Source organism: Festucalex cinctus, chromosome 1 (assembly GCF_051991245.1).
Source record: "Festucalex cinctus isolate MCC-2025b chromosome 1, RoL_Fcin_1.0, whole genome shotgun sequence".
Lineage (NCBI taxonomy): Eukaryota > Metazoa > Chordata > Actinopteri > Syngnathiformes > Syngnathidae > Festucalex > Festucalex cinctus.
The window spans coordinates 4,075,467-4,103,452 of record NC_135411.1 but is presented as its reverse complement, the minus strand read 5'-3'; the positions used below and the strand labels follow the sequence as shown (position 1 = coordinate 4,103,452).

The following is a 27,986-nucleotide window of genomic DNA, read 5'->3' as shown; positions in this document are numbered from 1 at the left end:
TTTGTGTGTCTGAACGTATTGTCGACGCTTATTTGGGGAAAATTGCAAGGTGGCTTTATTTCTATTTCATACACAAAGCAACTCAATGTGTTTCACACAAGCAAATACACAACATCAACAAACAACCATTAACAACATTCAGAAGCAAACAAAAATAACTTCCTAAATTACGTACAAAAAAACCATACATTGACATTTAAACACATTAACAGCAAACATTTAATATTTACAGGTTGAGTAGTTTTGAAAGCATTACATTTACACTTAAGATGCATTGACACTTTTACAGCACACCAGTCTCACTTCCCTTCATTTTTTGAAGCTTCAAAGATGGCTGCCATTCTCACCAGCACACTCGTGTCTCTCAGCAAGCTTTTTACAAGAGAATCTTTTAGGACAAACACTGCAACTGAATGGTTCCTTCCCACTAGGGGTGTTAAAAAAATCGATTCGGCAATATATCGCAATATTACAGGACGCAATTCTCGAATCGATTCAATAGGTGGCAGAATTGATTTTTAAATATCAATTTTTGATGGGAAAATATTCAACAAAACGTCTTATAGTTAGAGTTCACAACTTAAACATGGAAAAAATGTTTACTATGTGGCTCAGAGTTATAAGGTTGAAGTTTCAGATAAATAATACATCCATCCATTTTCTTGACCGCTTATTCCTCACAAGGGTCGCGGGGGGTTCTGGCGCCTATCTCAGCTCGCTCTGGGCAGAAGGCGGGGGACACCCTGGACTGGTTGCCAGCCAATCGCAGGGCACACAGAGACGAACAACCATCCACACTCACAAGCACACCTAGGGACAACTCGGAACGTCCAATTAACCTGCCATGCATGTCTTTGGAAAGTGGGAGGAGACCGGAGTACCCGGAGAAGACCCACGCGAGCACGGGGAGAACATGCAAACTCCACAAAGCAAGGCCGGAGCCCGGACTCGAACCTGAGTCCTCAGCACTGGGAGGCGGACCTGCTAACCACTCGCTCACCGTGCCGCCTATAAATAATACATTTTCATACAAATCTTACAGTGTACAAGATTACTGATTAGTATTTTCTAAATTTGAGTTAAAAAAAAAAATCGCAGCAATTGACAAACAAAACCGTATCGGGATTAATCGGTATCGAATCGAATTGTGACCTATGAATCGTGATACGAATCGAATCGGCAGGTACGAGGCAATTCACACCCCTACTTCCCACCATGTATTCTTGTGTGCTTTCTTAAATTTGACATGGAAGAGAAGCTTTTTCCACAATCTGAGCAGGAATATGGTTTCTCTCCAGTGTGTGTTTTTGCATGTGCTGTTAAAGAATTGGTGGAAGCGAAGCTTTTCACACATTTTGTGCATGAATATGGTTTCTGTCCCGTGTGTGTGTTCTTATGTGGCTTCTTAATTCAGGCTTGGCAGGGAAGCTTTTGCCACAGGCTGAGCAAGAAAAAGGTTTCTCTCCACTATGGATTCTTGTATGTGCTGTTAAAACTGACTTGTCAGAGAAGCTTTTGCCACAATCTGAGCAAGAAAAAGGTTTTTCCCCAGTGTGTCTTCTTGTATGTGTTGTTAAAGCTGACTTCCGAGAGAAGCTTTTGCCACAATCTAAACAAGAAAAAGGTTTTTCCCCAGTGTGTCTTCTTGTTTGTGTTGTTAAATCTGACTTGTCAGAGAAACTTTTGCCACAATCTAAACAAGAAAAAGGTTTTTCCCCAGTGTGTCTTCTTGTATGTGTTGTTAAAGCTGACTTCTGAGAGAAGCTTTTGCCACAATCTAAACAAGAAAAAGGTTTTTCCCCAGTGTGTCTTCTTGTATGTGTTGTTAAATCTGACTTCCGAGAGAAGCTTTTGCCACAGTCTGAGCAAGAAAAAGGTTTTTCCCCAGTGTGTCTTCTTGTATGTGTTGTTAAAGCTGACTTCTGAGAGAAGCTTTTGCCACAATCTAAACAAGAAAAAGGTTTTTCCCCAGTGTGTCTTCTTGTATGTGTTGTTAAATCTGACTTGTCAAAGAAGCTTTTGCCACAATCTAAAAAAGAAAAAGGTTTTTCCCCAGTGTGTCTTCTTGTATGTGTTGTTAAAGCTGACTTCCGAAAGAAGCTTTTGCCACAGTCTGAGCAAGAAAAAGGTTTCTCGCCAGTGTGGCTTCTTATATGTCTGGTTAAATGTGACTTTGAAGAGAAGCTTTTACCACAATGGGAGCAAGAAAAAGGTTTCTCGCCACTATGGATTCTTTTATGTGTTGTTAAATTTGACTTCGAAGAGAAGCTTTTGCCACAATCTAAACAAGAAAAAGGTTTTTCCCCAGCGTGTCTTCTTGTATGTCTGGTTAAATGTGACTTCTGAGAGAAGCTTTTGCCACAGTGGGTACAAGCAAAAAGTTTTTCCCCAGTGTGTGTTCTTGAATGTTTTGTTAAATTTGACTTCAAAGAGAAGCTTTTGCCACAATCTAAACAAGAAAAAAGTTTTTCCCCAGTGTGTGTTCTTGAATGTTTTGTTAAATTTGACTTCAAAGAGAAACTTTTGCCACAATCTAAACAAGAAAAAGGTTTTTCCCCAGTGTGTCTTCTCAAGTGAATTTTCAAACGTCCTTTTGTACTCAATGTTTTCCCACAGTGAGAACATTCGCAGGATTTGTCGTCAGTGTGACACGACCTATCATCAGCAGCATGTTCATCATTACCATGCAGATTATCATCATTATCATCATCATCATGAGAAGAAAGGGACCTTATGTCATCACTTTTTATTTTTGATGGTCCCCAGTGGTCTGCATCACTTTGTGGAATCATGTTTTGAGGATTTAAGATCCTGTTTGGAGGCTCCGCCCCTCTGCCCTCCTCACTCTCACCCTTGACTTCATCTTCACTCTTTAAAGGGGCGAAGGTCATTGGTGACTTGGTGACGTCATTCTCAACCTCCTCCTCTTTGACACGAACGGGCTTTTCTTCCTCTTCGATGTAAGGATGTTCTTCCTCCTCTTTAACATTCCGAGGCTTCATGTCCTCTTGGTCAGGACGAAGATATTTCTCAGTGACGTCTGCAGGACACAAGAAGACAAACACACATTTGGGTTGGTCAAGTCAAATTTCAAGCGTGAGATGATGTGCATTATTGTTCCTACAGTGCACCTCGACTTGGGGCCACCGCATACTCGGATTGGCCCATCCCAAAAAACAAAAAGCAAAAGGAAAAAAAGTATTGGCCTTGTTAAAAATCTGACAGCCGATATAAGGTCAAATCTAAAACTATTTTAATCTCTCTATTGATTGAAGTCGACTAAATTGAGTTGAGTTGATATTGTCCATCCGCATACATTTCAACTTTTACATAGTAAAATTAAAACACCTATTTGTAACCATAGTTAGGCTGGAAGACCCCTACTTCCACATGATTCATCCCATTCTCATCTTTCCAATTTAAACATATTCCAAATATTCACGCCTTACCCACAATTCACTATTTTGTACCCAATTTTTCCTCATGCATTCTTAATGGAAGATTCAAAATTTCCTTCCACATTTTTCATCCAATTTACTTCATTCCAACGTCAATATATTCCTTAAATTCATACCACGAGCTCTTTTCCTGTTCCAAAATTCACGCCTTACTCGCAATTCCCGATTTCGTACACATTTTTTCCAATGTATTCATAATGAGAGATTCTACATTTCACATTTACTTCCACATTTTTCATCCGATTCACTTTGTTCCAACTTCAATATATTCCACCAATTCACGCCATGAGCTCTTCTTTTTCACTTCCAAAATTAACGCCTTACCACAATTCCCCATTTTGTACTCTACCTCTCCCTACATTCTACATTTCACATTTACTTCCACATTCTTCATCCAATTCACCACATTCCAACTTCAATGTAGTCCACCAATTCTCCTTTTTTAGTTCCAAAATTCACGCCTTAATCACAATTTCCTATTTTGTACCCTACGCCTGCCCTCAGCGGCAGCCATCTTGGCCAATTGATTAAGTTACGTCCAAGAGTCTCACTAGGGGTGGCGGCCATCTTGGCCAATTGATTTGGTACACCAGGGATTCTCGCCAGGAAATGCCCCGGCTTGAACAGGAAGTGACCTGATTTCAACAGGAAATAACCCGATTTCAACAGGAAGTGGCTTGTTTTCAACAGGAATGACCTGGAAGTGACCTGAAATCAACAGGAACTGACTTGTTTTCAACAGGAAGTGACCCGGAAGTGACCTGATTTCAATAGGAAGTGACCTGTTGATTTGAACAGGAAGTTACCCAGAAATGGCCAAAAATCAACAGGAAGTGACCTGTTTCAACAGGAAGTGACCCGGAAATGGCCTAAAATCAATAGAAAGTGACCCAGAAGTGGCTTCAAATCAACAGGAAGCTACACGATTTCAACAGGAAGTGACCTGATTTCAATAGGAAGTGACCCGGAAATGGCATAAAATGGACAGGAAGTGACTCAGAAGTGGCTTTTTTTTTTTTTTTTTTTTTTTTTTTTTTTTTTGAAGAGCTCAGAATTGTTCATTCGGTAGTCTTACCGATTCAACGTCTTGTCATCATTGCTCTTTTTTTATTTATTTTTTTTTTATTTTATTTTTTATTTTTTTTGTGTGTATGTGTGCGTGCGTTTGCGTGCGTTTGCGTGCGTGCGTGCGTTTGCGTGTGTGCGTTTGCGTGCGTTTGCGTGCGTGCGTGTGCGTGCGTGCAAATACGTATAAATTTATACTCATTCATTCACCTAAAACCTTATAAATATCCCATTACCCTTCGCCTTAACCAGGTACTTCAGAATCTTGCCAGAGTCGTGAGATTTAAATGGTCAGGAGACCAGAGAAAAGGTCAGAAAAAAAAAAGAAATAAAGAGAAAAGAAAGGTAAATCAAAGTGACATCCAGCACCGACCAAACACTTCCTGCCTTCCCCATGATTACAAAATCAAAGTCTTACGCCAACCCCGGAAGCCTCTAAATTCCAGCAAATTTAGCGAGATCTCAAGAGCCCAGAGGAAAAACTAAAGAGAGGAAGGAGGGAAGGATCGATAAGGCAGAGTGAGATCAATAGAAGCCAGTACATCCAATCCATCAAAGTGAAGTCCAGCACCAACAAGACCCCTCCTGCGTGGTTACAAAACCGGAGTCTTATGCCAACCCCAGAAACCTCATACTTCTAATAAATTAAGATCTCAAGTGACCAGAGGAAAAACTAAAGAGAGGAAGGAGGGAAGGATAGATAAAGCAAAGTGAGAACCACAGACACCAGCACCAACTGATTCAAGGGGCTGTGGGAGGGAGAGGGTACTTCTGTTGAGTTTCAGTAGATGCTGGTGCGACGGATCTGGCATGCATAAGGACCACCACCAAAGAAAGAAGCCGTCAACCGCGGTCCAGCAAAGCGAGCACCCCCCCCCCCCCCCCCCCCCCGGAATCCCCAGGCCGCGGCAGCACCAAGGCCACCCCCCAAGCCACCCGAGCGGACACCGGTCGGCGAGCCGACCCAGACACCCGGAACACCCCCGCCCCAGCCCCGGCCCACACCCCCGAGCCCAAGGCCGCAGAACGAGGCCCAGCGGGCCCCCACAGCGCCCCACCGGTCCCCAGCCCCCATCCCCCCACGACCCCCCCGCACCCCACCCAAACCCGCCATCCACCACGACCCAGGCCCCACCACCCCCGACCCCCAAACCCCCGAACACACCCCGACCCCCAGCACCCAACCCCCCACCCACCCATACCTCCACCCCCCCCCCAAACAAGCCGCCCCCCCCCGACGGCCGCCACCCCCCCCCCGCGAACCCGGCCCCCCGCGAGAACCCCCCACCCCCCCCCCCCGGAAACCGGCACCGGGCAGCAGCGCAGAGAGGGAAGATGTGCCCACCCCACCTCCAGCCGCGCGAGATTTGCACAGCGGCGGGAGGGGGGAAGCAGAGGAGGAAGCACCAGGGGAGAAGGCGGAACACCAGAACACCGAGCCCGGTGGGGAGAGGCCCCGGTCGTCACGCCAGAGTATTAGTGACACCTAACCCTGTTACTGAGTCCGCCAGCTCGCCGACTGGCGAGCTCTACCCTTACACCGTGAATGTGGCCCCACCCAGTGTATATACAAGTGTGTGCGTGTGGTGCATTAAAATTGGGAGCAGGTGAGTCGGAGCAGAGGGAAAAAATTTCCCCTACTCCGACACACCCGTATCCCCCCCAAAAAAATGAATATGTATATGTGTGGTGCATTAAAAAAGGGAATGGAGGGACAAAGTGGTGGGGCAGGGATACAAATGGGGGGGACCACAGCGCTGCCAGGCACTGCAGTCCATCCCCTCTGATGGCTCCCCGCCCCAACTCACCCCTCCCCTTGGACGTGAGGTGCATTAAAATTGGAGGGGAGTTGAAGGGTGAAGACGGTGTTTCCACCCTTCCCCACCCCACCAAGAAATGTGTTGTGTGCCCTATGTGTATATTTACAAAGTGTATAGTGCAAGCTAGTGAAGTGAGTAAGAGGAGCGACCAGCGGGGCCTCACCCAACCCGGCGGGTGTAGGTGGCACGCCCGCCCCCCAGCACCCCCACCCCCTGCCGCCCCCCACCTCATCCACCCGGCACCACAATGGGCGGACAGCCAGCGCAGCAGGGCTACCGGACAGCCCACCGGCCACCGGAGCCCGCCCGGGGCGCCAGGAGTTATACCGGAGTGGGGCAGGCCCCAAACCCTCGCCCGGCCCCCGGAGCCCGACGCCCGGGCCGGGGAGGGAGCCCCAGGCCCAGGGAGAGGGAGGGGGAGGGGCCGCAGGGCAGACAGGGAAGGGGGGGGGGGCGGGGGAAGCGGGGAGAAGACGACAAGAAGGCGAAAGGGCGGCTGCAGGGCAGGAGGCGGGGGGGGAGAGGAGGAGGGAGGGTGACAAGGGAAAAGGGACCGGGAGGCAGAGGAGGATGGGCGGGAGGAGGCGAGGAGGGAGAGGCGACGGGGGGGAGGAAGGGGGAGGGGAGAGGGAACCACGGGGCACACCGGAGGCCCACCCACCCCGAACCGCGCCGCCGGGCACGGAGCAGCGGACCGCGCCGGGACGGCACCGCCCCGGGCACCAGGGGAAGCACCCCAACACCGCACCCCACAGGGGGCCCAGGTAGCGGCCAAGACGCAACCGCCACCGAGCAGACAACGGGGGGGGGGGGGGGGGGGGGGGGGCAGAACCACCCCCGCCCGACCACAGGGGACGGCGTCAAGAAAATTGACTAATTAGCATGCAGTAACACCAAGTGTTGATGCTTAGTGCCCACTAGAAATAGATCTTAAGGAGTTATTGAGTATAGTGTCGTATAGTGTGGTATGCTCGAGCCCACTAGCAGCAACTAGGTTCCTGACTATATAAAAATAAAAACAATCAGATACAAAATACCAAATACAGGAGCAGCGAAAACAGAAGTTGTAACGATGTGGTGGCTCTCGTTAACAGGCAGAATCTTGGCAGGATTAAGTTGCCAAATTGAGATTAAAATATTCTATGTACATAGACCATATTTGTTTAAATCTTGATACTTGATTTTTATTTAAGGCAGAGATTTTTTCCATTGAGATATAATTTATTAGTAAGTTTAACCAGTGGTCGATATTTAGAGATTGTTTATTTTTCCAATTGACAAGGATTATTTTTTTAGCAATAGTAAGGGCTATAAATATAGATTGAGATTGTTTACATGGTAGCTCAGTTATTGTTAAGTCACCTAGTAAACACAATCTTGGAGATAAAGGAAGCCTACAGTTTAATATATCAGCGAGCTTTTCCAAGATTTTAGTCCAGAAATGCAGCACTGGAGTACATGACCATAAAGCATGAAGATAAGTATCGGCAGTGTTTTGTGAGCACTGGAGACAAATGTCGGAGTCAGAGAGTCCCATTTTTTTCATCATATATTGTGTAATATATGTTCTATGAAGTATCTTATATTGGATAAGTTGCAAATTTGTCTGTTTGGTCATTTTAAATACATTTTCACAGATTTGGGTCCAAAAGTCTGGTTCCGGAACTATAGACAAGTCTTTTTCCCATTTTAAAGTCGGTAAATACGTTTTATTTGTGTATAAAAATAACTTATATATTTTTGATATTTTCTTTATTGTTGTTGGAGAAAGCTTTATAATATCTTTAGCTAAGACAGGCAGTTGGAGCGTATCCTGAAGTGTTGGGATTTGTTTCTTAACCATATTTTTAACTTGCAGATAATGTAAGAAATTTCCCTTTTTTATTTCATATTTCTGGACCAAGTTTGTATACGATATAAACTTATTATCTGAGAAAAGATGATGAAGGTGTGTAATTCCTTTCTGCTCCCATAGGCTTAAATGGAACGGCTGATTATTAAGTTGAAAGTCGGGGTTATGCCAAATGGGAGAGAGCCCACAGGGCGCCAATTGGGAGTTTGTAATTTCTAATGCCTTCCACCAGGCAGTCAGGGTGGCGGCTATCATTGGGTTTTTAAAACAATTATGTCGTCTTATTGATTTTGTAATAAAGAGTAAATCTGACAGTCTAAGATTATTACAATCCTTCTGCTCCAATTCCAACCAACAGTTAGTATCTCTGTCTGGTTGTGTCCATAGCACAAGATATTGTAGTTGATTAGCTAAATAATAGTACATAAAGTTTGGTGCCTCTAAACCTCCTTTAGATTTACTTTCCTGAAGAGTAGATAGACTAATTTTGGCTTTTTTTTTATTCCAATAGAATTTTATGATAGCAGAGTCCAGCGATTGGAACCAGTTAGACGTAGGTTTAAATGGAATCATTGAAAATAAATAATTAATCTTTGGTAAAACTTTCATTTTTATAGTAGCTATCCGTCCTATTAAAGAGATCGGAAGATTATTCCAGCGCTCCAGGTCACTACGGATACTATCCAATAATGGTGAAAAATTTAAAGAAGTTAATTCAGTTAACTTAGGTGAAATTTTAACACCTAAGTATTTTAAATTACCTGTAGGAAAGGAGTAGTGTGGATCCTGACTTGTAGGATTCCATGAATTTTCTGTAATAGGTAATAATGTGGATTTTGTCCAGTTAATAGAGTAATCTGATAAGTGAGAGAATTTAGTTATTAATTTAAATGCTTCCCCTAGCGAGATAGCAGGTTCTTCTAAATAGAGTAATATATCATCGGCATATAGATTAATTTTATGTTCTATTGTCCCGGAGTGGATTCCTTGGATCCGTCTATCCTGACGTATAGCTAATGCAAGCGGCTCAATAAATATAGCAAATAATAAAGGAGAAATTGGGCACCCTTGTCTTGTTCCCCTTTGTAAAGTAAAACTCTGTGATGTAATCCCATTAGTAGTAACTGTAGCTTTAGGAGAATCATATAATATTGAGACCCATTGAATGAATGACTCCCCGAAGCCGAATTTATTTAAGACAGCAAAGAGGAAGGACCAGTTAACTTTATCGAATGCTTTTTCTGCATCCAGCGAAATAACAACTGCCTTTTTATCATACCGCTGTGACATACTAATCAAGTTAAAGAGTCTCCTAATATTATTAGTAGAATGACGACCTTTAATAAAACCTGTTTGATCACTATGAATAATTGTCGAGATTACCGTCTCTAATCGAGATGCCAAGGCCTTAGCGATAATTTTAATATCGGTATTAATTAGTGATATCGGTCGGTAACTTGACGGGAGGGTAGGGTCTTTTTCTGGCTTTAATAAAAGTTTAATTGCTGCTATATTCATATCTTGACGTATATCACCTTTACTTTTAATTTCAGTTACTACTCTTAGAAATAATGGAGCAAACATTAACCAGAAATGTTTAAAAAATATAGCCGGAAAGCCGTCTGGACCAGGTGCTCTGCCATTAGGCATACTGTCTAAAGCACGATACAACTCATCTATAGTAAGCGGGGTATCGAGAATATCTTTATGTTCAATAGATAACTGAGGTATATTTAAGCTGTTTAGGAATTCCTCAATATATTCAGGGTTAGGTCTATTAATTTCTGTGTATAGATTTCGATAATAGTTATAAAAAATATGGTTAATTTCTTCTGGTGATTGTGTGTATTCACCATTTATATCTTTAATAGCCGTTATAAGAGATTTTTCCCGATTCCGTTGAAGTTGATTTGCCAGGAATTTACCTGATTTATTATTATGTTCAAAATTATTATATCTCAACTGTTGTATTATAAACTCTGTCTTTTTAGATAACATGTTATCTAACTGTATTTTTATATTCTGTAGTTCTATCCATATTTGATTATTTGGGTTTAATACATATTCATCCGTTAGTTGTTTAATTTTATCTTCCAGGTATTTTTCTAATTTTTGATCCTGTTTCTTTTTATAAGTTGAATATGATATAATTTTCCCTCTAATTACCGCTTTCCCTGCTTCCCAGAGAAGAGATGGAGATATATTTGGAGAGTCATTTATTTCCAAAAAATCTGCCCACTCCCTTCTAATAATTTTATCAAACTCTACGTCTTTCAGTAATGAGATGTTAAAACGCCATATCGGGGGAGGTTTAAAGGTAGAGTCAATTTGTAGAGTGAGGGAGACTGGTGCATGATCACTTATAATTATAGAATGTATTTTTATAGCAGTTTTATCAACAATAGAATTATTTGTAAGGAAAAAATCAATTCTTGAGAATGATCGGTGCACAGCAGAGAAGAAGGTAAATTCCTTCTTAGTTGGGTTTTGAAGTCTCCAGCCATCGCTGAGGCCAAAATCCTCCATATATTCATCTATTACTTTAGCGGATCGTAATCGCCTTGTATATATCGTATTATTAGAACGATCTATTAACGGGTTCAAGACCGTGTTAAAATCACCTCCAATAATAATAGTAGAATTTGTTGCTAAATCGAGTAACCGAGAGAAAAATTCATGGAAAAAATCAGGGTCATCATTATTTGGGGCATATAAATTACCAATTGTATATACTTTATTAAATATAGTTACCTGGATAATAATATATCGGCCCTCTAAATCTGTTACTATATTATTTAGAGTAAAGAATAAATTCTTATGTATAAGTATAGAGACACCTCTTTGTCTACTATTATAGGAGGCAGAGTAAACTTGACTAAAATTTTTATCTATAAATAATTTTTCTTCTGATTTTTGTAAGTGGGTTTCTTGTAGGAGACAAATATCTGCCTTAAATTTTGAGAGATGGTCTAAAATTTTTATTCTTTTTGCCTGGGAGCGAGCGCCACACACATTCCAGGAGACCAGAACTAATTTCTGCATACAAGCAATATAGACTCAGTCTTATGTATACATCTATATAAGCTGCTTATTAATATTAACATATTGTAGGATAGCAAAAGAGTAATTAGGCAATTTATATAATTTATATAAAGAGAGAGATAGCAAGTAGATAAGTATAATAGTGAAGAAACGTGGGGGGAAGTGAGTGTGAAGGAAATCTGTGGGGGATTCAACATAACAATACACCAGTAAATGGTGACCTAAGCGAGATTATTATTATTATTATTATTATTAATTTATTTTTTTAAGAATATATTTCTATATTATTATTATTATTATTATTATTATTATTACTATATAGCCTATGCATAATATAAATTCATATTCTATTTCGTAACCCATTATCCATACATATACATACATATACATATACATATATATACATATATACACATATACATACACATACATATACATATACATACGTCAAATAATCACACAATGCTGGGCTCTACCAATTGTCAGTTAGAACAGCCAAGGGGTCGAGGTTGGGTTTCGGAATAGCTGGCCGTCGATATATAATTTATCAACGACCATCGAAGTCCGTTTACCCTCCTGTCTATTTTGTTTCATTATAGGAAACAGTACTTTTCGCCGCTCGTTTATCTCTCTTGGGAATTGATCATTCATCCCGAAAGATGTCCCTTTGAGCTCCCGTCCTTTACTTTTTACCAATTCTTTATGTTTAAAATGTTCGAACTTAGCAATAATAGGACGGGGCTTATTGCCCTTACGAGCTCCGAGCCGGTGTACACGGTGAAAAGAGATATTATTTACCGTCTCCTGTGGGATCTTTAGCGATGATGTCATGAATTTTTTTATCTCACCCTCTGGATTATCTGGAGAATTTTCGGCTATACCTGAGAATATTAGATTTTCCCGCATACTACGGGATTGAACATCTAAGACCGTTTCCTTTAGCATTTTATTTTCCTTTTTAATCGTCTCCAACTCGGCTGTGACAGCGACGAGAGAGGAGCGTAGCTCGGAGTTATCGCATTGGAGGTCGCTTACCTGTTGGCTAACGAATTCCAAACTTGCCTTTAATTCTTTGACGTCCTCGCGGATAAGACAGAGGACGTCAAGTTTTTTATTTATGGAATCCAGCATACTCACCGATACGTCGGCGGTTGCTAAATCGTCCGTGTCTGTTGACGAGTCATTTTTCCTTTTTTTTTTCGAAGGATTATCCCGACTAGCCGCCGGCTCATCCATCGCGCAGCTATAAAAATGATAGTCAATAAAACGTTCGAGGTCGTCCACACTGGATAATATTTCCGATCTTTCTTAGAAAAGAAAAAAATCGAATTTATCTAATCATTAAATTCGGGTTTAATTAGAAATATAAAGCTAATTCTATTTTAGCAGCAGAGCTCCGCCATGTTAGATTTTCCCAGTCTCGCTACCGGTCACGCGATAGTCACAGCATCTCGCGATGGGAAATGTAGTTCCTCCGCCAGAAGTGGCTTTAAATCAACGGGAAGTGACACAATTTCAACAGGAAGTGACACAATTTCAACAGAAAGTGACCTGATTTCAATAGGAAGTGACCTGAAATCAACAGGAACTGACTTGTTTTCAACAGGAAGTGACCCGGAAGTGACCTGATTCAATAGGAAGTGACCTGGAAGTGACTTAGAATCAACAGGAAGTGGCCCGATTTCAACAGGAAGTGACCTATCAATAGGAAGTAGCCCAATTTCAACAGGAAGTGGCCCGATTTCAACAGGAAGTGACCTATCAATAGGAAGTAGTCCAATTTCAACAGGAAGTGACTTATCAATAGGAAGTAGTCCAATTTCAACAGAAAATGACCGTTACTCCATTGCTTACTCCAGTCCTCAATCTTTCCTCCATTGCTGATTCAATTTGTCACTCCTTACACCATTGCTACTCGATTCTACGCTCCTTACTTCATTGCTCACTTAATTCTTCTCTCTTGACTCCATTGCTTCCTCAATTACTTGCTCCTTCCTACATTGCTCACTCGACTTCTTTCTTGTTGTCTTGTTAATTTGTTTCTTGCTAATTTATTTTTATTTGTGTGCTATTTTTCTTCCTTCAACTGCTTCTATTTTTCTGTCTAAATTCAAACCATTCCACATTTAGCATGTTCAGGTCATTCCAGGTCATTGTATAGCATTCCAGGTCATTCAATATTATTCCTAATCATTCCACAGGTTTTTATTCACCCTTACTGCATTCACCCGCAATTTCTCCAGAAATTGCATTTTCTAATATCACTTAGTTTTCATTTAAATAAAAAGTGCATAATTGCTTGAGATTAATCTTATAGCTGCACAATGAAATAAATAATATGAAATAAATTCATGAAATTACATTAAACAAAGTGCAGTGGCACTGAACAGTGTCTGAGTGGTCCTTTTCTCCAACACACGTTTCCTTCCTTCTGGTTGGATTGTGTGAATTTTCGTCACTGTGTTGTTTTTTAAATTCGTTTTAGTCATTGAGAAAATTGTCAATCAATTTAATTATAGTCTATTAGTGTTGTTCCGATACCGATACTGGTCTCGGGAGAGGCCCAGAGTACTAACAAGTAACATGCCGATACCATTATTTCTGACACTAATATTGGACATTTGGTCCAACATTTTGTTTCTTGCGTGTGCACGACATTCACTGATGTGTGACATGTTCACTGCATGCCGAGCCAAGATATCCTATTGGCCCTTGAATGTTCTGAACCAATGGTAGGGCAGTTTTTTCAATTTTCATGTTGGGAAAAAAAAACATTGGTATCGGTACGGTACCAGCATCGATACGAAAAAACTGGGTATTGGAATCGGGGACCAAAAAAAAGGGTATCGCAACAACACTAGTCTCAATGAATGGCTTCTACTTTAGTTTTGAATTTTCGCCTGAAAAAAAAAATGTTCGTAACAAAAAAAAATTTGTCGAAATTATTACTGCTCACATGCTGGAAGCACAGGATGACGTGGCACACGGACTATTTTAACCAGGTCAAGAACCCCTCGTCAAATCATAATGGTTCGGCAACGATCTCCAACGAGGAATACTAACTTTTTGTATTCGTGTAAAAGACGGATAATCAGACGCATTCACGAGCGGGACGTCAACCACGTTCCCGGAGGGGAACACGGGTACGCGGAGTCGACTGTGTTTCGCAACCGCATATAACCGTTGAATTTAACTCATTAATTTACCTTAATTAAGCGCAACCGCTTCATTCCATTTTCACGTGTCGTCTTGAGCGCAGTTCGCATATATGCCCATATGAACTCGGCACTGATTTGCAAAACGGAATCGATTGTCATTGACTCCCGTCTTCGTGAATGCTACAGTTGCAACCAGTGATATTTTTGTCGCCGAAAAATTGACATCATAATTTTCGTGACTAATTGTTTTTCCTGACGAAAATTAAATGAAAACTAAAATAGAAGCGATTCGTTCAGACAATAACTATGATTAAAATTGACTGACAATTTCATCAATGACTAAAATGGAAATGAAAACAACACAGTAGTGAAAATTCACACAATCCAATCAGAATGAATGAGAAAAGAACCACTCAAAAAATGTTGTGTTCACTGCACTTTAACTCAACTCAACTTTAATTATAAAGCGCTCTAAGAACAGGCATTGCTGTATACAAAGTGTTGTACATAAACATAAATTGTGCAGCTGTAAGATTAATCTCAAGCAATTTAATTATGCACTTTTTCTTATTCAGGTGAAAAGTTACATTATTGTCAGTTGAACATGATTCATTGAAACAATGAAGACACCATTGTATGAAATGTGTCTTGCGTGTTAAACTAAAGTCACAAATAGGTGTGCTATAATTTTCTGTATAAAAGTTGAAACGTATGCTGAAGGAAAATAGACTAAACTGTGAATTTAGTCGACTAAAATTGGATCAAAACTAAAATACAATCAGAAGACTAAATTATGACTGAAACTTGTTAATTTTAGTCAAAAGACTAACTAAAACTAAATTAAAATTTCTTGTCAAAATTACCACTGGTTGCAACAGCAGTTGAATGTAATAATGCAGTAATCATTACAAAACTGTGACTGTTATGTAAAAAAAAAAAAAAAAAAAAAAAAAAAAAAAAAAAAAAGTATACCGACAAAAAAAATAATTTGTAGTATTGTACCACCGTTTTAATACAGTCTTATTGTGCACCTAAGTGTTCTTAAAATCGCACACGTCTTGTCAGATACATTGGCATGACTGTCTCATGACTGTATAATCGGCCCCTGTCCGGAATCAACCAATAGGTCGCTTGCACATGTCGTCACTTCCGCCTCGGATTTCTCGTAGTCGCCATGCTGGGTGGCCTCCATTTACGTAGCGATTCGGTCTAACACGTATCTATCACGTTTGTTTTCTGCGTTTAAAATGGTACATTGTTGCTGCATCGTTGGCTGTTCGAACAAAGCCAAGGGGGAAAATAGTCGGTCTTTTTTCCGAATTCCGAAAATAATTAGGAACCAGGGCCTGGAGACAGAGGAGTGCGGACTCCGGAGGGAAGTCGTTACTTTGGGCTCGTGTGTGCAGCGATCACTTTGTGAGCGGTAAGCTTGTTTACCTTTATTTAATGCATGAGGATTAATAACGTTTCGACCGCCCATATATGGGCAAGTTGCTTATGTTTTGGATTCATGAGCAAGCAAGTTCGGTAGTACAAGCTGGCTAGCGGACGTTAGCCGAAAGCTAACATCGAACATTTTCACCCAAGTAGTGCCAGTGCAAAGTGTTTACTGCTGAAATTGGATTGATTAGTCTTGGGCTTTTAATGCCGATAACATGTTTTTTGGTGGCAAAATGTAAACTTGGAAAAAAAAGAGACAGAAGGGGCTGATGCAAGAAAACAGACCCCCGGGGGTGATGCAAGTAAACAGACCCCCGGTAGCCTACACATCATGCTAAAGAACTTATTCACGGCCACCCTACTGCGGTAAAATAACCAGTCTTTCCATATTTTATTTGTTTATATATTTGTTTATTTTAACAGGTCGCCCTGCGCCCGTTTTTCTGTCCAATCATCCCAACTGGGCTCCAACATTAAAGTTGGGTCCCAAGTTACAACATCTATGTCTCAGCCCAGTCGGTGCCAAGATATGAACGTGCACAGGAGAGACAAGCAAAGAAAAGACGACTCGAAGTGGCAGAGATTGTTGCAGTTATGCAGCCAGATGGCTCCAGTAACCTGTACCCTCAAGTACTGCTGACATCATTGACTCTGGTATGCCACTCAGAATTCATTACATGATATATTGTATGCATGAGTGAATGTATGTGTTTGTTTGTGTGTGTACACGCACCTTATATTTTAGAGACATTTGGAAGTGTTTATAGAAATAAGTATTTGCCTGTAGCAATGTTCATACATTAAAAAATGCAACAAAATGTGTACATTTCTTTTACACTGACAAAAAAACTATACTACTTTACTATATTAAACCTATTACTGGTACCGTATTTTTTTGTGATTTTTTTCTTTATTTTTTTCTTTAGGGATCTCATGCCACACCGACTTGATTGCCAATGACATGATGGAAACGAAGGCGAGCATCAAAGCATTGGAGGAGGACAACATGTGACTGTTTGTTTGGCGCTAATAAAGGCAGCGTTTATACAAATTCTATTGTTGGGTTTGTTTACAAAGCTATACATAATACAAATGACAGGATTTGACTCAATGTGCAATATGGTCCCTCTTAAAGTAATGGCATAAATCTCTATTATTTCTAAAAGCACAAAAAATGAAGTGAATAATGATTAGATGTAGTAATTTCAGGGTTAAAAATTGAACTGTTAATTAATGTAGTTTATTTTAGCACAGGTGCCTACCATCCTGAGATGACGGTATGATGTAATGTTGATGGGGTACGCAATGACTTTCATTATGCTATGTACAGAGGAAAAAGTTGCTCTCTTTTAAATTTGTTTAATGTAAGACAAGTACCAGTACTGTGTTACAGTTTTCCCAATAATCCTTGTTTCACACTTGTCACAAAACCACTGTCCTTTTGGCAGTCTAGATTGGCACACTTCAAGTGATATCATTTGATTTTACAATCTGCTGCAGCACAAAAAACTACTTTATTCAGCATCTTTGAAGTACATGAGCAAGTGGTAGGTGACAGCGGCTGAGCAGGAACACTGGAAGTCCACTGCTGATCTAGTAAATGCTCTCCCGAGCAGTTCAGGTAAGGAGGGGATTTTGGGGAAAAAAAACTCTGGCTTTTCCAACTGGCCAAAACGAGCGATCTGGGTGGACTCGCTCAATCACACTTTGTCCACACCACAAAGTCGCAGAAGTCCGTCCAGTTAAACTCATCTGTGCCTGAATCTGAAAATATTACAAACATTGTAATGAAAATATGAAACATAGAATTAAATAAGAAACTACAAAAAGTAAAGCCATACATACCTGGTAATACTATTGGTGTTGTCGTGACAAGTGATGGGAATTGTTGCCATCTGGCACCAGACAGAAATTGGGTGTTGTGACAGCCTCCTTAACCGTGAGATCATAAGAAAAGCTGTCAGTATGCTCAGTAGTTACCATGAACACGTTTTATTGTACTGGAAACTGAAACTAAAAATACGTCCTCTGAGAGTGGTTAACCTTAACCATTTAGAATAAGTTGATTAAGTAACATGTAACTAGTGAAAGGGTAGCATTAAATTTAATTAAGCCACGGGGAGGCTGTGCATAGTTACTTTTTATTCTTATACGCTCTGCCATATTTGCCTGTTATAAAATTGTTAGAAAAACCACATCAGGTAAACCCAGCTGTGCATGTAAACACAATGATAACAGGAAGCCTGAGAACAAATCAACATTTTTGTGTGCAGAATTACCAACACCATGTGGTTTACTTACGTGCAACAGCAACCGTTTCTTCTGATGCGATGTTAAAGTTTACACTCTGTATCCACCCGCTTACAAAATAATTGTAAGCCTCCAGGGATTTGTTGGCGTGTTATGGAGCATGTTGTCAACACGAGGTAGGGAAAGATGTCCAGAGATGTCACATTTGGCCAGCAAGCTTTCTCCGTCAAAAAAAAAAATCACCCTTGGTCAGGACGTAATTAGGATCAATCCCGCCACACAGAGACACCTTCTGCCTGTATCGTTGTTTTTGATCTTCCGGTAAATCGTGAAAATACTGCGAAAATTACATCAGGTTGATAAGCTCTACCGTGTAACTCGCGAGTGTACCTTGTGAACCGGCGGACACCCAATATGGCGCCCGAAAGAAAAACTCCCATGATGCATTACGATGTGCAAGCGACCTATAGCAAGTGACCCAGAAATTGCCTAAAATCAATAGGAAGTGACCCAGAAGTGGCATCAAATCAACAGGAAGTGACCTGATTTTAACTCATTCACTGCCAGCCATTTTCAGAAAAGCGAGCTTCAGCTTGCCAGCCATTTTTGAGGATTTTGACTCATTTTTGAAGGCCCACAGAATATTTTGCTCTATAGGTATATAAACATGGAACCCACCAAAGGAAAGGTTAAACCCTCTTCTTTCATTAAAAAAAAAAAAAAAAGTTTCTAACATTCTCCCTTCTCTAGTTATTCGCAATAGAACAACACTAAGTTTAACCAATTTTTCTGTTTTTGACTAGAAAACGGAGAAAAACAGCTTTTTGTGAAAAGGTTCCTTTTGAGTTAAATTTTGACTTTGATGCCAATACTCTCTGCTTTTGTGGCATCTCAAACATCTGAACAGTCCTTTCCTTCGTTACAACAACATAAAAAACACAGATAAATGTATTTTTATGGTAAATTTATTATTAACTATTGACAATTCAGATGTAGCAAAACAAAAAAACTTTGAACTACATATACAAGTGGGAAAAATGCACGAGTATGTGGGTGCGCACTGCTTGTATGAACTTTCAACTATTTACAAGTGTGTGTGGGTGTGTGTGTGCATGTGAGAGAATGTGTATCGCCCCTATGATGTGTAGTGTTTTTTGGTGTGGTATGATGTGAAGCAGCTTCCTGGGTGCAAGGGTACATGGCAAGATGCACACCACATGGTGGTCTCCCTCCTTAGGCCTTTTCGTTGGCACACCCGACACCTTCTTGTTGGCACCAACTTCTTGCTGGTGGGCACCAACTTCTCTAGCCGATGCCTGCCCAACTGTCCATCAAGCCTCCTCTCCGGGTCTTTCATATATGGGGCCCTTGTTTGTTTCCCCACAGCTTGCTCATCATCACCCTGTCCAACTTGCTTTTTCACGGTCCACGAAACAACAACCTTTTTTATAAACGCAAGTAAGGTTGCAGGCTTCTGTGGGTTTTTGACCCTGTATAGAACATGTGCATTGAACATGCACAATTGAAAAAGATAAGTGACAAACTTCATTGACCAATTTACAGAGCGCCCGAGGAAGGGGTAATAAGCAATGTTTTGATCTAGTTTGTCCACCCCATTCATTGAAGCATTGTACTCCGCAACGCATTCCGGTTTGAGAATGGTGACTTTCTCCTTGTTCCCCTCCTGCCACACTTCCACAGGATGCGTTCTGTCTTTATGGCAGGTCGTCACCATCTTGACAGTCCGCTTGTCCTGCCATGCAACAACCATCACCTTCTCATTGTGACAGACAAGCTTGCCATTTGCCCCCAAGCTTGTCTTGTTTGCCTCTCTTATGAGCTGAGGCTCCCCACGGTTCTTTCCGAGTGTCCCACACACGTTCGTCTTTGCTGAAAGAAGACGCTCACAGAGGCCAATGGAATTATAAAAATTGTCCATAAACAGGGTATATCCCTGACCTGTGAGGCGGTCAAGTAGTGTAAAAACGATGTCAGGCAGGGTATGGGATACACCAATGTATGGCATCAAGTTGAAGCAGTAGCCAGTCTCAGAATCACAAAGAACGTATGATTTAATCCCATATTTGATGGGTTTTTGGGGGTTGTACACTTTGAAGGAGAGCCGACCACGCCACGTCATCATGCCCTCATCTATACAAATGTTTTGTTTTGTTTTGGTGTGTACAGATCTTTGAATTTGGCCACTACATAGTCCAGGACTGGGCGGACCTTGTGCATTTTGTCCGATGAATCATGTGTAGTGCCATTGAAGTGTAAATACCTCCAAATAATTTGATATCTATTTCTGGACATTGTTTGTCCAAAAAAAGGTGTGCTCTCAAATTCCTCTACACTCCAGTAGTCTTCCAAGACAGGTTTCTTGATGAACCCTGTAATGAAACTTAGGCCAAGGAAGGTTTTGAGTTCTTCTACAGTAAGTGGCCTCCAGTCGTGACTTCTACTGTATGGAAGTCCACAGGGGTTTTCCTGCAACGAATCAAGCGCGTTGGCATTTGTCTCATCAACAATATGCTGCAGCAGCTCATTGGTGATGAAAAGCTCGAGAAAATCCACCGGCAGGTCTGACTCCAGCTCCGCAGCAGAGCCCTGGGGTCCGGGCTTAGCGGTGAAGCGAATCCTTTTGGGCCTCCAGTGTGTCTGCTTCCAGGATTGATCCTCACTACGGTTCAATGAGGTTTTGAGTTCTTCTACAGTAAGTGGCCTCCAGTCGTGACTTCTACTGTATGGAAGTCCACAGGGGTTTTCCTGCAACGAATCAAGCGCGTTGGCATTTGTCTCATCAACAATATGCTGCAGCAGCTCATTGGTGATGAAAAGCTCGAGAAAATCCACCGGCAGGTCTGACTCCAGCTCCGCAGCAGAGCCCTGGGGTCCGGGCTTAGCGGTGAAGCGAATCCTTTTGGGCCTCCAGTGTGTCTGCTTCCAGGATTGATCCTCACTACGGTTCAATGATCCAACTATAAATTACAGAAAAATAAATACCATGAAATTTGTATTTATTGATGCGGTGTGATTTGTACTAAACACGTTTTTACCTCTCTTAGCCCCACACAAAGCAGCCGCAGTATTTCTGGATGTACCTGCTGTGAAACATAGAATCAAAAGATTACTTTTTGTTTTATTGCTATAGTTTTTTGCAGATTTTTTTTTTTCCTCTCTTTGCTCTGCCAATCGGTGAGACCCGACTGGTGGATGGCCAATCTGTAAATAATAGAAGCATATGATTTTTACTGCTGCCTGGATTTTTTTCCCTTTGCTAAACATTTTCCTGCCCTTTTATACCCTTCGATTTACACCAGTCATTTTCTCCTCATTGCTTGACTTAGTCTAGCTTTTTATATACATGCACAGATGTCGATCACTGAAAGAAGAACAATAAATAAGACTAACTCGTCCTTCTAGCATCAATGCTGTACTCCGTATCACATTTTTATCCCCACCCACATCGACAGAAAAACACAACTCGTACAAGATGGGTTTAAATTTGACGATCGCGCAAGTTAGCTCATCATCGCAACACATTTACGTCCACAGCAATAAAATACATCATCTGTACAGCCGTTAGTAATGGCAACTGTGGCAACAGTGTAATAAATAAAGTGCATGTAACGGAAAGACGAGGAGATCGCGAGTAAAGGCAAAGTTAGCGAGTTAGCACGTTAGCTCTCACCGTCATCACTACTCTGCGATGTGTCCGAGTCTTCGCTCCAGCCAGGGGTTTTTGTGGGCAGATACTCATCCGATGAGTCGCATGACGTGTCCGTCCATTCAGTGGAATCGATGGATGCAGCAACAGATTTCTCCTGACTGCCTTGTGAGCTCACGGGTTGACTAACATGCGGCTCTGTTTGCACACGTGGTACCTTGCTCCTCAACGTCATCTTTTCCCTTCTTTGATCGTCATTATCGTTCAAAGATGACGATCCTCTACGTTTCTGGCTGGACTTTGGTTTTAACAAACTCTCCTCCAGTGTAAGCTGTCTAAAAGTAGACATAATGCTTGATCTGCTATTCTAATATGCTCTGCTATGCTAATATGCTCCACTCTGCTCCGCTCCTCAACTTCCGCTGGTGCTTCACGTTGGATAAGCTCACTTCCAAGGCAGTGCTGCCATCTAGTGGTGGAAGTAAATAGGCTACAACCTTGAAAATCACACATCTGATGCCCCAGACTTTTATCCGCAGCTTGCCATAAAAAAAAAAAAAAGGGATTGACGAATTAACTTGTCAAAGGCAGGGGGCGCTATTTTTCACTTTAACGAACTGACTCGTCCAAGGCAGTGAATGAGTTAATAGGAAGTGACCCAGAAATGGCCGAAAATGAAGAGGAAGTGACCCAGAAGTGTCGTCAAATCAACAGGAAGTGACACGATATCAACAGAAAGTGACCTGATTTCTATAGGAAGTACCCGGAACTGACTTGTTTTCAACAGGAAGTGACCCAATTTGAACAGGAAGTTACCCAGAAATGGCATAAAATCAATAGGAAGTGACCCAGAAGTGGCATCAAATGAACAGGAAGTGACACGATTTCAACAGAAAGTGACCCGGAAGTGACCTGAAATCAACAGGAACTGACTTGTTTTCAACAAGAAGTGACCCAATTTGAACAGGGAGTTACCCAGAAATGGCCTAAAATCAATAGGAAGTGACCCAGAAGTGGCATCATATGAACAGGAAGTGACACAATTTCAATAGGAAGTGTCCTTATTTCAATAGGAAGTGACCCGGAAATGGCCTAAAATGAACAGGAAGTGACCCAGAAGTTGCATCAAATCAACAGGAAGTGACATGATTTCAACAGAAAGTGACCTGATTTCAATAGGAAGTGACCCGGAAGTGACCTGAAATCAACAGGAACTGACTTGTTTTCAACAGGAAGTGACCCAATTTGAACAGGAAGTTACCCAGAAATGGCCTAAAATCAATGGGAAGTGACCCAGAAGTGGCATCAAATGAACAGGAAGTGACACGATTTCAACAGAAAGTGACCTGATTTCAATAGGAAGTGACCCGGAAGTGACCTGAAATCAACAGGAACTGACTTGTTTTCAACAGGAAGTGACCTAATTTGAACAGGGAGTTACCCAGAAATGGCCTAAAATCAATAGGAAGTGACCCAGAAGTGGCATCAAATGAACAGGAAGTGACACAATTTCAATAGGAAGTGTCCTTATTTCAATAGGAAGTGACCCAGAAATGGCCTAAAATGAACAGGAAGTGACCCAGAAGTGGCGTCAAATCAACAGGAAGTGACATGATTTCACCAGAAAGTGACCTGATTTCAATAGGAAGTGACCCGGAAGTGACCTGAAATCAACAGGAACTGACTTGTTTTCAACAGGAAGTGACCCAATTTGAACAGGAAGTTACCCAGAAATGGCCTAAAATCAATAGGAAGTGACCTGAGTTCAACAGGAAGTGACCCGAAAATTGCCTAAAATCAACAGGAAGTGACCCAGAAGTGGCATCAAATGAACAGGAAGTGACACGATTTCAACAGGAAGTGACCTGATTTCAATAGGAAGTGACCCGGGAATGGCCTAAAATGAACAGGAAGTGACCCAGAAGTGGCGTCAAATCAACAGGAAGGGACACGATTTCAACAGAAAGTGACCTGATTTCAATAGGAAGTGACGTAGCAATAGGAAGTAGTCCAATTTCAACAGGAAGTGACCTAATTTCAACAGAAAGTGACCCTTACTCCATTGCTTACTCCAGTCCTCAATCTTTCCTGCATTGCTGATTCAATTTGTCACTCCTTACACCATTGCTACTCGATTCTACGCTCCTTACTTCATTGCTTACTTAATTCTTCTCTCTTGACTCCATTGCTTCCTCAATTACTTGCTCCTTCCTACATTGCTCACTTGACTGTTTTTCTTGTCTTGTTAATTTGTTTCTAGCTAATTTATTTTCCTTTGTGTGCTATTTTTATTCCTTCAACCGCTTCTATATTTCTGTGTAAATTCAAACCATTCCAAATTTAGCATGTTCAGGTCATTCCAGGTCACTGTATAGCATTCCAGGTCATTCAATATCATTCAATATTATTCATAATCATTCCACAGGTTTTTATTCACCCTTCCTGCATTCACCCGCAATTTCTCCAGAAATTGCATTTTCTAATATAACTTAGTTTTCATTTCATTGGGAATCTTCTGAACCATTTGTTTTTGTGGCAGATTTCAGGTGTTTTTAAATTTTGGGGAAAAATATTTCCTGGAGGAAATTAGAGCGATATGGTATTTACTTACTTAAGTTTCCATTTCACTTTTTTAGATGACACAACAGAGTCAAGATTGGCTTTTGTATTTTAGATTTTTTTTTTTTACACCAATATCGACCCCAGCCCAACACCCCACTCCCCCCCCCCCCCCTTGTGTTTTTTTTTTTATTAATTAATTAATTTATTTATTTATTTATTTTTTAGATATTTCTCACCGACGTCTGCAGGACACAAGACGACAAAACACATATTTGGTTTGGTTAAGTCAAATTTCAAGTAAGGCTGAACGATTATGGAAAATAATCTAATTGCGATTTTTTTTCACCCAAAAAAATGCGATCGCGATATCATGTAATATCTGTGATTATTTTTTTCAAGGTCGTACGAGTGCGCGCAGTGTGTTCGAGCATGCAGTTTGTTTTCGGCCACAGGTGGCAGTAGAGATTTGAAATTTTCAATCTTCCATATAGCTGATTTAAAAATACTTAATATTAGGGCTGCACGATATTGGAAAAACATGCGATATACTTGCTGAACATAGCGATATCGATATTATTGCGATATTTAACATTTACCTAAAGAAATTACATTTTTATTACCTAATGAAAGAAAAACATTTTTCATGGGGCAAAATAAGCAACCTTCATGTAATCTTAGTTCATTAATTGTAATTATGTCTTGATAATTTTCAACTATTGAATGGCGATGCACATTTTAGTTAGCATCTGATTGGTCAAATTCATATAAAAAGCATGACATTCCATATAAAATTTATTGCGTGCCTTTGCGATATGATTATTGCAAGGGCCAATATCGCGATGTCGATATTTTTTCGAGAGATTGTGCAGCCCTATTTAATATTACAATTTACAATAAAAATACCCCAAAAAATTCTCCTATAGATAGATAGATAGATAGATAGATAGATAGATAGATAGATATGAATTAGGAGAGTACCGGCACTTATTTTTTTAAAACACTGGCAGTAATCATAACAAAACAATGTGATTGTATTATTTAAAAAAAAAAAGAAATATGTGGGAAACGGGTATGTATACAGACAAAAAAAAAATCATTTAGTATTATACCACCGTTTTAATACAACAGCATCGTGGACCAAAGTGTTCTTCAACTCACATACATCTTGTCAGAGACATTGGTATGACTGTCTGATGATTGTAAAACCGTCCTCTGAAATAAAGTTGAATTGAATTACTGTGTACAGTAATGAGAACTGCAGTGAATTTTTTTAACGCTATATAGTAGTGCTAAGCAAGGGAGAGTAATAAGAAGTGTACAAACCTGCTGTGTGTAGCACAATTCGAGGCTCCTCGCAAACGTCGTCCAGCGGTTGAAAATGTTGCTCGTTCTCTTCTTTGACTCCAAAGAGTTCCTCCTTGTCCTTTGGTGTCGTTCTCGCCGACATTTTTGACACAATAATGCCAACAAAGTCACACTTGGTCTCTTCCTGACCACGTGTTGTGTGCTTCTCTTTGTTAGCGGCTAGCGAGCTAAGCTAAGCTAAAACTAAGCTAAGCTAACTAGGCCGAGAAGCATCAACGCGCACCGAGACGAGTTTATACACACGCCGACATTTAATAAATGGTGTCGCAGACCTTCAAAATGGTGATGGGAGTCCTGTGTGTTCAGTCCAATACCGAATCAGAAAGAATGATTTAGCAGAGGATGTCTGATTCAACGCGATGTGGCCGCCCGCCAGTGCAGTGAGCACGTAAAGAAACGAACGTAGACGTGCGGCGGAAGTCCACAATTGTATCTGATTGCAGACCGCAGAACGGAACACTACGCCCCCAATCACGGAACACTCCTCCCCCAGCGGAACACTACGCCCCCGCAGGCTACGGGTAGTCTTAGAGGACAAAAGTCGGAACAATACGCCCCCCAATCACGGAACACTCCTCCCCGAGCGGAACACTCCGCCCCCGCAGGCTACGGGTAGCCTTAGAGGACAAAAGTAGAAACTTTATTGCAAAAACCACACAAACGTACCACATACGAAACAGACTATTTAGAAACAGAATGGTAACTTAATGCAATTAATGGCGCGACAAACTAAACTTTATTGCAACAAACACACAAACGTAGCACATATGAAAAGGACTATTTCCACAAAATTATGAGGTGGAAATAGTATTTTAAAGCTGGTTTAATTGTGATATACATACAAAATGTTATTTTTTGTTAGACATCTTTAAAATATATTTTTCCATAAAGGCCTACAACAAGCAATACTAGGTGGTATATTTATGACAAAAAGTAGCCTACTTCATCATTTTTCACAAAATTCCTCTCCAAACATGATTTTATGATACATGTAAGCATTATGTAATGTACATGCTTCTGTAACTTCAAATAACCACTCCCATTTTTTTGTTTTCCAAATCACATTTATTTTGTGACATCAATTTATGCAGTTGCTGCAGCGTCTGTGAATGTTGTAATCTGAATAAAAACCAATGAGTTCTCCTCTTTTTCCATGTCCCCAGAACCCTCTATATTCTTTAAATATAGAATTGCATTGGATGCAAGGGGTGAGGCAATAGGTCGCTTGCACATCGTAATGCATCATGGGAGTTTTTCCTTCGGGCGCCATATTGGGTGTCCGCCGGTTCACAAGGTACACTCGCGAGTTACACGGTAGAGCTTATCAACCTGATGTAATTTTCGCAGTATTTTCACGATTTACCGGAAGATCAAAAACAACGATACAGGCAGAAGGTGTCTCTGTGTGGCGGGATTGATCCTAATTACGTCCTGACCAAGGGTGATTTTTTTTTTGACGGAGAAAGCTTGCTGGCCAAATGTGACTTCTCTGGACATTTTTCACTACCTCGTGTTGACAACATGCTCCATAACACGCCAACAAATCCCTGGAGGCTTACAATTATTTTGTAAGCGGGTGGATACAGAGTGTAAACTTTAACATCGCATCAGAAGAAACGGTTGCTGTTGCACGTAAGTAAACCACATGGTGTTGGTAATTCTGCACACAAAAATGTTGATTTGTTCTCAGGCTTCCTGTTATCATTGTGTTTACATGCACAGCTAGGTTTACCTGATGTGGTTTTTCTAACAATTTTATAACAGGCAAATATGGCAGAGCGTATAAGAATAAAAAGTAACTATGCACAGCCTCCCCGTGGCTTAATTAAATTTAATGCTACCCTTTCACTAGTTACATGTTACTTAATCAACTTATTCTAAATGGTTAAGGTTAACCACTCTCAGAGGACGTATTTTTAGTTTCAGTTTCCAGTACAATAAAACGTGTTCATGGTAACTACTGAGCATACTGACAGCTTTTCTTATGATCTCACGGTTAAGGAGGCTGTCACAACACCCAATTTCTGTCTGGTGCCGGATGGCAACAATTCCCATCACTTGTCACGACAACACCAATAGTATTACCAGGTATGTATGGCTTTACTTTTTATAGTTTCTTTTTTAATTCTATGTTTCATATTTTCATTACAATGTTTGTAATATTTTCAGATTCAGGCACAGATGAGTTTAACTGGAAGGACTTCTGCGACTTTGTGGTGTGGACAAAGTGTGATTGAGCGAGTCCACCCAGATCGCTCGTTTTGGCCAGTTGGAAAAGCCAGAGTTTTTTTTCCCCCAAAGTCCCCT

At 41.0% G+C, this 27,986-nt stretch overlaps 1 long non-coding RNA gene and 1 pseudogene across 2 annotated transcripts; one reads left to right on the top strand and one right to left on the bottom strand.

The window, feature by feature from the left end:
• Positions 1-41: 41 nt before the first annotated feature.
• Positions 42-26,233, bottom strand: LOC144007067 (uncharacterized; annotated as a pseudogene). Its single transcript, XR_013280058.1, has 2 exons — positions 25,638-26,233; positions 42-3,040 (listed from the first exon to the last, which is right to left on the bottom strand). The product of XR_013280058.1 is annotated as an uncharacterized LOC144007067 (transcript).
• Positions 15,524-18,543, top strand: LOC144007806 (uncharacterized). Its single transcript, XR_013280365.1, has 3 exons — positions 15,524-15,818; positions 16,259-16,489; positions 16,762-18,543. It is a non-coding gene; the product is annotated as an uncharacterized LOC144007806 (long non-coding RNA).
• Positions 26,234-27,986: the final 1,753 nt, after the last annotated feature.